Genomic DNA, 11,570 nt, shown 5'->3' on the forward strand with positions numbered 1-11,570 from the left:
AGGGCGACCACAATGAGTAAAGATGAATGATGTTTTCATCACATTATTTGTTCTTTTTATATTAAAAAAGAAGAAAGAGTTAAGCACCTAAAACTCCCGACCATTAGATTTAGTCCAAATTTTTTACTGTTTAAACCGCATTATTTAAAAAAAAAAATTTAGTACATTAATATTTTTACGCTACTAAAAAAATGAGTTCGACTAAACCGCATCATTTTAGAGATTTGCCTCTTAAGTTTTGTTTACTTTTTATATGTGACATAGTTAGTGCCATTCCGTCCGGCAAAAAAGAAACTAGGATTATAATATTTCATAGAATCCTGACATGATTTAATATTTTATTTTGTAACTATAGTTTTTTAATTAAGTACACACTATCTTTCCTTTTCACATTTCAAGCTTCAACACATATACAATGTAAAAAAAAAAGATATTATAAAAACTTACTAAAATACAAGTGTTAATGTTGAGCACTTTTAGGGCCACATAATGGTGTCGGCCGAGAAAGAAGCCACGAAAAGCCCAAGAAAATTGAGAAGCCCAAGGCCCATGGGTCTTAGAAGAGGATACCCCAAGCCCTATAGTCGACCGTCTATAAGCTTAATGCATAATCTTGGTAGATATGTGAATGAATGAAGGGAATGTTTTGCAAACATCCTGCCGAGTGTTCCCTTTGGTTTTGTGAAAGTTTCTTGTGCACTACATAGTCTTGATTAGAAACAAGATTAAGAATCTGGAATAAAAAAAATAAAAAGATCAAACGAAAATAAAACAATCCAAGGGATTAGCAAATTTTCTAATCCCCGGCAACGGCGCCAAAATTTGATGCGAGAATTATACGCACACAAATTAAACCCTCTTTTTGACAATTGTAGTAAGTATGTAAGTAGGGATCGTTCTGGACCGGGGATTAGGAGGGATTGTTAATCACTTGGATTTGACTCAAAAACGCTAAAAACACAATCTAAAACACTATACTAGACTCAAAGAATGCAAAACTAAACTTTAAAACACTAAGACAAACCAAAGACTCAAAATGCTTTAAAGCATAAACTAAATTGATTTCTAACTAAATTGAACAATAAGGTAAAGGGGGATTTAGGTTTTGATTAAACTAAATGACAGATTGTAAATTAAAGCATAAGGAAATGAAGTAAACACAAAATGAATGAATCAACAGCTAAAAAGAGATAGCACAAATGGAGATGAAGCTAGATATTCGATTTCACCATTGCTAAGCCAAGTCCATGCTTGTTAAGTCAGATTATACTCATCCCTCTACTTATTTCTTGGGTTTGTTTCACTTAGATATGATCAGCCATATGATGTGTGGATTTGATCAAATGTCTCTAATCATGAGCCTAATTGTGATGTGCAACTTTGGTTCCTAATCAAGACTATGTAGTGCACAAGAAACTTTCACAAAACCAAAGGGAACACTCGGCAGGATGTTTGCAAAACATTCCCTTCATTCATTCACATATCTACCAAGATTATGCATGATGTGTGCTTTAATCTTGGCTAAACAACCTGTGGTTAATTCAAATGATGATCAAGCATTAAAATCAACACACTAAGTCACAATTAAATCGGAGAATGAAACAAGAAATAGATAGATTAAATGAGAATTCCGAATTAACTACATGGCAATCTTGCAAGGCTACATCGAATCCCTAGAGAGAGATTAGTTACACTTCATGTTTACAAAAGGTTTGACATAAAAATATATAACATGAGTGAACATAGGATTAAGAAGAAAGAACCCTTGAAGCAAAACTGATGTCGAAATCCTTTAAGAAATGGGAGAGTGTATCTAATGGAATGAAGCCGAGAGGAAGTTCCTCATGGTACAAAACAAAGAGAATCAAAGAAACACCTAAACATTCCAACAACTCAAACTTGAATTGTATGAACGTTTAGGCCCTCTTATCTTCCTCTTCGTCGTAGCACAAGGTCTAAGGGATGTTGTTGGTGTGTTGAATGGATTGGGGAATTATGGAAATGGATGAGGAGTGGTGTTTGGATTATAAGGGAATGGTAGCTCACGGCAATGAGGGAAGATTGGATGTGTTTGTGATGTGTTGTGTATGAAAATGAGATGTGATTTTTGTGTATGAATGCATGGGTTTTTATAGGGGGAATGGGAGAATATGTGGGTGATTGTTTAAGAGTGAATGTGGTTGTTATGATTGAGAGTGCATGTGGATGAAATGATGAAGTAGGAAGGTGGAAATGCATGTGTTGAATTGGTGGTGCAATGATGAAAGAGTAAGTGCATGTGTGTGTGAATGGTGGTGCAATGATGAAAGAGTAAGTGCATGTGTGTGTGAATGGTGGTAGCTAGGGTGAATTATGATGAATGCATGTGGAATATAGATGGAGAAGGTGGTGTAATGATGAAGGATTAAGTGCATGTGTGTGTGAATGGTGTTTCTTGATGGTTTTGGGGTTGTGATGCATGTGAATGCATGTGGCTAAGGGTTGTTGATTGGGCTAGAGGTTTTGCATGGCTCAAAGGATTGTTTGATTGGGCTAGGCCCTTTGTTTTATGTCCAAAGTGCATACAAGGCTTTCAAATTCGTCCAACACTTTGGCTCCAAGCATATGCTATCCATTCCAAGCCCAATTTTGCTCCAAAATGCTCCAAAATGCATCTTTTTGCTTCCTTAGCCATATGAACCTAAAAACACACGAAAATTGCTTAAACTACTAAAACAATTATGAATTAACAACATAGATGCACGAAAACAAGCTAAGTAAATCGCCTAAATATGCTCCTATCAAATTCCCCCACACTTAGCTTTTGCTAGTCCTCGAGCAAAACAAAATAATAACAAATAAACAAAACGACACTAAACAAGTAAAACACAACCTAAACCTTCCAACAACCGTCTTAGGGATTTCCAATGCACATGACAAGTTAAAAATCATTATTCTCACAGATTTTAGCCATCTTTACACTTAAGTACATTCTTAATCATAGTCACCACATACTAGTTCACAATTAAGCAATTAAAACACATTTCAAATGTAGTAACATGCTTTAGAGAATTTACTCAATTCCTTACTAGAATGCACTCTATTTTCACACAGATTTTCTGACTACACACCCTACACTAGTTATATGTGAGAGATTGATGTAAACATGAAAGACTAGTATCTCACATATGTTATAAAAAGAAAGCATTTTCTGGATTTACGATAATGACATGAATATGATCTCATGAATGGAATGCTACTACTTAGAATGAGAACCAGTAATTCCATAAGCTCATATCAAATCCAAACTCCACATTATTGAACACATAACGATCAAGATAGAAGTCAAAGGGGTGTAACGGGGCTAGGGTACTGGTTAACAATGAAAGGTGAAGGATAAACAAACATTCTTAAAGCAATAGTGAGCAAAGTATTGAATTAGGCACTTATAATTCCCTTTAGAGCGCGGAAAACAACTTTTAGACTAATAGGGGAAATTCAAACAACTCTTATTTTTCTTTTTTTTTTTTCAAATTTTTTTTTTTCTTCTTTTTTTTTTTTTTTTTTAGCCGTGCCTATGGCACAACAATTCTCATCAATAATCCTTCCCCCACACTTATTTTCTGCAACATATTAATCAAAAAGGAATTCATTTTCCGTCATGCTTACTATCCTTTAAGAACAAAGGCATGGATGGTCCTATTCTAGGCTAGGTAAGGATAACATGGGTTAACAAAGAACATAGGCTAAACAAGGCTCAAAGGGGTTAAAACTTACAACAAATACGAAATATGGGAAGTAAGGCTATTTGGCTATGGTGGCAACTACACAACTTTATCTTGATATATGTTATGCAATTCAATGTCATGCTTTGAATGAAATGGATATAAGTTCTAGCATTTAGTTCTATCATGATACAATTGCATTCTAAGTAGCAACCAAGCAAGGAATAATGAGATCATGCAACAACTTTAGAAAACAAAGAATCACAGAAAATAACTCTCCTAAGAAGGTAATGGCTCGAGTTTCACAGGGTTGTAGCGTTTGTTTGAGTTCCTTCCTTCAAGCATGTCACAAAAACGAATTTTTTTTATTTTTATGATTGCATGTGAAGTCATACATTATAACCATAACCAAGCATATACCAAGAGTAAATCAAACTTTTCTCTATGTTTTATAACTCTCTTTAACAGTCATGCAATTACAAACCAAATCCTTATCATTGTGTTGGAAGGTACCCTAAGACACAAACACACAAAAACGACTCAAAACACTCTTTTTAGGCTTTTCAAAACATGTTTTTCAAATTTTTATGTGATTTTCGGAGTTATAAAACAAACATACTAAAACACTCTAAAACAACTTAAACACCTTAAAACAGCAAGAAACAACATTTGAAGTAATGGGTGATAAAATCCCACGAATTTGCATCAAATATACTTAGTTACCCCCCCACACTTAAATCAAACATTGTCCTCAATGTTTTAAGCATAGATTCACACAAAACATAAGTAAACACACAAAAAGCACTTAAACATACTAAACATGGCAGAATGTAATTAACAAAGAGAAGAGTTTAGGGACGCAAATCTGGTTATGGAGTGTAAATTCCCTCTTCTCCTTGGTGATTGCATTGAGGCTTTGATCTTTGTGATTCCACAGGCTTACTCTTGAACTGGTTTCCGCCCATCGTTGATTTTCCTTTGTGCTACATAATCTTGAACTGGGCAGCATGATTCTTTTGGTCTTCCCCGAAGGTCTGAGCTTACCCCTTTTATCTGTTTCTTTGTTCAATCTTTGCAGGAGTGGTCCCTTCTCTGGAAGTGTATCAACCATTGAAGATGACTACTCGAGAGCAATGCTAGGTAAGCAACCAGGAATAGATTCCAGGCAGTCGGAACCAGATCGGAAGACTGACTCCAAGTGCCGGCTGATTGCTTCTTTCACTTTGCCATGCGAGTAAGAACAAGGAAAAAGAAAAAGACAGGGAAAGAGCATGATATGAGATACTTTTGCTTTTGACCTTGATGATATGAGATACCTTTGCTTTTGAAGAAGCGGTGAATGAATCAGCACATGTATTTGTTGTGCTGTTTCCTCCTGGGTCATCTGTACTCCAGGCATCTGGTATCATCTTTGGGGAAGAAGAAAGAATTGAGTATTTCGAAAGGCTTTGCTGGGAGTGCGCCCTCAGAGGTGAGGAAGAGTTGGGCATTTTCTTCAGGTCTGCCTTGCCATAAAAGATGAAGGTCGACATATATAGAGATAATAACAAGTGGTGGTACCATTCTTTTACCCTTGTCGACAGACGTTTTGATCCCGCAAATCCGGTTTTTTGAAATAGTGGCGCCTCTTCGATCTTTGAAGACGCCTCTTCGATTTCTGAGCAGGCGCCCCTTCGATTTCTGAACGACGCCCCTTCGCTTTCTGAATGACACGTGGTAGTGCAGATGCGGCTCCTTTTGACAAAGCTGCACGCGTCTTCTGAAAAGCAGAGAAAGCGTCGCCGAACTTTGCGCTTGTCGGCTAAAGATGTGTAGTTGCGATGATGGCCTCCACGTGTTTTCAGCTTTGTCAGAAATCTTTTGACAAAGCTGAACGCGTTTTCTGAAAAGCCGAGGGAGCGTCGCCTAACTTACGCCGGAAAATCCGGCTCTTTGAATCGGTGGACGCGTCGCCTTGGCTTTTTATAGAGCTATCGATCACCGCCAACATACACACTCTGAAGATTTCCCATTCTTGAAAATCGTCTCCGGCCCTTCGAAATTTAACTCCATCCACTCTCTTTGAACACTTTTGAAAAATGGCAAACTCATCGAACCTTAGCTTGGAATTGAGCCTTAGCAGTGATACGGGCGCGCCGCGTCAAGGTAACGTATGGCGCCTTTCTTTCTTATCTTCTAACGGTCTTCTTACAGGTGAAGACTCCGTGATGCAGGACGCCACAACAGCTACAATAGTAGCTAGGAACCTCCTCACTCCAAAAGATAGTAGGCTGCTGTCAGGACGGTCCGATGAGTTGGCCGTTCAAGAGTCCCTCGCACTTAGTGTTCAGTGTGCGAGTTCTGTGTCCAACATGGGCCAACGCCTGCTTGCCCGCTCCCGTCAGGTGGAATCATTGATGGCAGAGGTGGAAAGTCTTAAGCAAGAGATCCAGCAGCTTAAGTACGAGAATAGAAGTTTGCATGTGCTTGCAAATAACTATTCGTCGGGCATGAAGAGGAAGCTTGATGAGCTGCAAGAATCTGAGGGTCGAATTCACAGTGACCGTCAAAGGCTTGCGGCTTATCTCCAGAGGCACCTTTTTCCTGGGTCATCCAGCGTTTGGCCAAGTATTGAGGCCTGGAGTGCTCTAGCTCCGATGCCTCCCGCTTCGATGCCTCCTGCTTCGATGCCTCCCGCTTCGATGCCTTCTGTTCCGACGCCTTCTGATCCGACGCCTTCTGCTCCGACGCCTCGTAGTGGGGCTTCACGTAAACATCCTTTGTGAAGGCTCCATCTTTTTGCCATGTTTATTTTTATTCTATATTTTTTTTATTATTATTTTATTATTATTTTTATTATGAACATGATTTGCTTTATTCAGTGCATTGGGTTGCCTCCTAAGTAGCGCTTTCTTTTACGTCTTGCAGCCGGACGAAGAACCCAATCACTCCAGTATATGTTCACGAATCGGATGAAAACTCCGAGTCATAAACTAGTACCTAAAACAAGAAACAAAACAAGATTAAGAATCTGGAATAAAAAAAATAAAAAGATCAAACGAAAATAAAATAATCCAAGGGATTAGCAAATTTTCTAATCCCCGGCAACGGCGCCATTTATTTTTTATATATATTTTTTATTTTTTTATTTTTTATTTATTTTATTTTATTTTATCTTATTATTCTTTTATTATATTGTATTTTATTATTTATATTTTCTTTATTTTATATCTCAAATATTTTTTTTTTATTTTTATTTTTTTATTTTTAATTCTTATTTATTTTTATTTTTTTTTTCATCTTTATTTTTTTTTTTCATTTTCTTTCTTTTTTTTATTATTCTTTTTATTCTTATTTTTTATTTTTTATTTTTAATATATATTTATTATGTATTATATATTATATATTAAATTTTATACTCATATTTTTATATTTTATTTATATTATTACAATTTTTTTTTATTTATTTATTTTATATCTATCTAATTATCTCTTATTTTTATTATTTATTTCTCTTTATATTTTTTTTTAATTTCTATATATTTTTTACTTATTAATTTTATATGTATATGTATATATTTATATTTAATTTTTATTGTTTATATTTACTATATTCTCTCTCAATTTTTACTCATATTTATTATTTTTTATCTTTTGTTTATTTTTTTTTTATTTTTTATTTTTTTTAATTTTTTTTTATTTTTCTTTTATATTTTTATTATGAACATGCTTTGCTTTATTCAGTGCATTGGGTTGCCTCCCAAGTAGCGCTTTCTTTTACGTCTTGTAGCCGGACGAAGAACCCAATCACTCCAGTATATGTTCACGAATCGGATGAAAACTCCGAGTCATAAACTAGTACCTAAAACAAGAAACAAAACAAGATTAAGAATCTGGAATAAAAAAAATAAAAAGATCAAACGAAAATAAAACAATCCAAGGGATTAGCAAATTTTCTAATCCCCAGCAACGGCGCCAAAATTTGATGCGAGAATTATACACACACAAATTAAACCCTCTTTTTGACAATTGTAGTAAGTATGTAAGTAGGGATCGTTCTGGACCGGGGATTAGGAGGGATTGTTAATCACTTGGATTTGACTCAAAAACGCTAAAAACACAATCTAAAACACTATACTAGACTCAAAGAATGCAAAACTAAACTTTAAAACACTAAGACAAACCAAAGACTCAAAATGCTTTAAAGCATAAACTAAATTGATTTCTAACTAAATTGAACAATAAGGTAAAGGGGGATTTAGGTTTTGATTAAACTAAATGACAGATTGTAAATTAAAGCATAAGGAAATGAAGTAAACACAAAATGAATGAATCAACAGCTAAAAAGAGATAGCACAAATGGAGATGAAGCTAGAGATTCGATTTCACCATTGCTAAGCCAAGTCCATGCTTGTTAAGTCAGATTATACTCATCCCTCTACTTATTTCTTGGGTTTGTTTCACTTAGATATGATCAGCCATATGATGTGTGGATTTGATCAAATGTCTCTAATCATGAGCCTAATTGTGATGTGCAACTTTGGTTCCTAATCAAGACTATGTAGTGCACAAGAAACTTTCACAAAACCAAAGGGAACACTCGGCAGGATGTTTGCAAAACATTCCCTTCATTCATTCACATATCTACCAAGATTATGCATGATGTGTGCTTTAATCTTGGCTAAACAACCTGTGGTTAATTCAAATGATGATCAAGCATTAAAATCAACACACTAAGTCACAATTAAATCGGAGAATGAAACAAGAAATAGATAGATTAAATGAGAATTCCGAATTAACTACATGGCAATCTTGCAAGGCTACATCGAATCCCTAGAGAGAGATTAGTTACACTTCATGTTTACAAAAGGTTTGACATAAAAATATATAACATGAGTGAACATAGGATTAAGAAGAAAGAACCCTTGAAGCAAAACTGATGTCGAAATCCTTTAAGAAATGGGAGAGTGTATCTAATGGAATGAAGCCGAGAGGAAGTTCCTCATGGTACAAAACAAAGAGAATCAAAGAAACACCTAAACATTCCAACAACTCAAACTTGAATTGTATGAACGTTTAGGCCCTCTTATCTTCCTCTTCGTCGTAGCACAAGGTCTAAGGGATGTTGTTGGTGTGTTGAATGGATTGGGGAATTATGGAAATGGATGAGGAGTGGTGTTTGGATTATAAGGGAATGGTAGCTCACGGCAATGAGGGAAGATTGGATGTGTTTGTGATGTGTTGTGTATGAAAATGAGATGTGATTTTTGTGTATGAATGCATGGGTTTTTATAGGGGGAATGAGAGAATATGTGGGTGATTGTTTAAGAGTGAATGTGGTTGTTATGATTGAGAGTGCATGTGGATGAAATGATGAAGTAGGAAGGTGGAAATGCATGTGTTGAATTGGTGGTGCAATGATGAAAGAGTAAGTGCATGTGTGTGTGAATGGTGGTAGCTAGGGTGAATTATGATGAATGCATGTAGAATATAGATGGAGAAGGTGGTGTAATGATGAAGGATTAAGTGCATGTGTGTGTGAATGGTGTTTCTTGATGGTTTTGGGGTTGTGATGCATGTGAATGCATGTGGCTAAGGGTTGTTGATTGGGCTAGAGGTTTTGCATGGCTCAAAGCATTGTTTGATTGGGCTAGGCCCTTTGTTTTATGTCCAAAGTGCATACAAGGCTTTCAAATTCGTCCAACACTTTGGCTCCAAGCATATGCTATCCATTCCAAGCCCAATTTTGCTCCAAAATGCTCCAAAATGCATCTTTTTGCTTCCTTAGCCATATGAACCTAAAAACACACGAAAATGGCTTAAACTACTAAAACAATTATGAATTTACAACATAGATGCACGAAAACAAGCTAAGTAAATCGCCTAAATATGCTCCTATCACTTAACCTAACCAGGATATGTAAAGAGCTTTTCGACCACCAGGGGTAGGTGGGGAGACTGATAGCTTTATGGCACAAACTTGAAATTCGACACCAACTTGAAATTTGAGTTATCTAATTGTCCATCGAAGAGCAGACGACGTTGCACCGTGGGTGCACCATTCACGGGCTCCGAGACTTCTCTAGTGGTTTTCACTGCCTTTCGACCACTTTTTGGAAGTCGGCCTAGCTATAAAAATCTTTCCCTTGTCTTGTTCTACGTCTATGTGGTTTTGTGATGTTTGGAGTTTGAAGGAAATTTCAGTTTACGTTAGCCAGAAATCACCGCGTGTGGCGGCGCGTTTGGTGGCATGTGGGAAACTCAGGCTATCTGGATTTTCAATAGCGATACTTCCTTGATGTTCGGAGCCTATATCCAAGGTTCATTTTTGTTGAAACTTGATATGATGGTTTGGTTATTCAAATTATGGGTATTGACTTTTGATTTTTGTAGTTGACGCCAACCCAATCGTTGGATCATTGGCAAGTTTAATGAGCATGCTATTCATCGATTGATGGACCTTAAGAAATTGTGAAACGGAAATCTAGCGGTCAGGTCTTCTGGTTGAAGAATCTTGGATTATTGACATTTGTAGTAGACAAAGATCTGACCATTGGATCGTCTCAAAATTATAGTATATGGTTGTACACATATTTAAGGATCTTAGGAATTTGAAAATCGATTGTGCAGATCTTCCAGATTAGACTATGTTGGGTTGTTGACCCTACCATTAACCATGTTTATCAATGCAAATTTTCGTTATCTCTAGCTTTGACAAAAATGCACCTGCAAAACAATTAACACCTTTGATTAAGGACCTAAGCCTCACGCACCCACGAGGTAGGGGGTTAGGCCAATAGATCTCCGATGCCTAAGTTAGTTTCTTTGAGAAGAATAAAGTGTTTAGGGCCTTTAGGGGTAGCAAAAGCTTACCGAAATTTGGTAGAATATGTGGTATATATAGGGAAGTGGCCGGCCATGGTGTTAGGGTTTTACCCTACACATGGTGACATCCTATTGGCCAAGGTTTTATTGAGAAATATTCTCAAGATATTAAATAGGAAATAATATTTTAAGATAATGGAGTAATTATCCCTAATTGATTTAAATAGAGATTACTTACTTGAATGGAGTCAATCTTCAATTGGGTAATTAATCCTTATCTTTAATGCCTTGATTTTTCCTTGCCAAGAGCAGGTGAGCTGTGGGCAATCGTATTCAACTGTTGGGACTTTCAAGGGGGTGTGAGCTGCGCGTGGGAGATCTGAGGAGCTTGCCCATTTAATGAGGGCAATCTTGTCTTTCTTGAGCAAAAGTCCACATGTCGCTTGTAGAATATTTGGGATTATTTTAGGCTCCACAAATGCCCTCACATCTACTGGGCTGCTCGTAGGAAAATGGCAGTAGGTGTAGAAATCCTCAGCTGCATGGGCTTGTAGAGTTGTTTCCCAATTTGAACTAGATTTCCTTTCTTGATTTCGAGATAGATTTCTTCTAGGAAAAGGAAACTAATTGCCCCTAATACCTATTTAATTCTGCCTTAAGCAGGGGATTAAATAAATTTGGAGAACAATCATAATTCTAACAAGGAAGAGAGAAGCTAGAGGAAATTTGTTCCTTTTTCCCTAGCTTTCTTCTTCTTGTGCCCTTGCAAAGAGTCGTCTCTTGTTGTTTTTCTTCTTCTCCATGCCGCTCCAAGGTAAGAAAAATTTGAATTTTTCCTTCTTGATTTTTTGGGAGTCTTGGGGCTTGAAAAATTGGCTCGGCAAAGTCGAGGTGGCGTGAGGGACATGGCAATGGTGCCACGAGGCTGCTGTGCACAGGTGGTGCGGTGGTGGAGTTCGGCTGGTGTAGGCCAAGTGCTCAGCTCGAGCAGAGGTGATAGACGCACTGGGTGCGAGGAGGCCAGCTCGGGTTGGGCCTTCATAGCTGCTGGGTACGAGCTCG

Source organism: Pyrus communis, chromosome 15 (genome assembly GCF_963583255.1).
Source record: "Pyrus communis chromosome 15, drPyrComm1.1, whole genome shotgun sequence".
Taxonomy (NCBI): Eukaryota; Viridiplantae; Streptophyta; class Magnoliopsida; order Rosales; family Rosaceae; genus Pyrus; species Pyrus communis.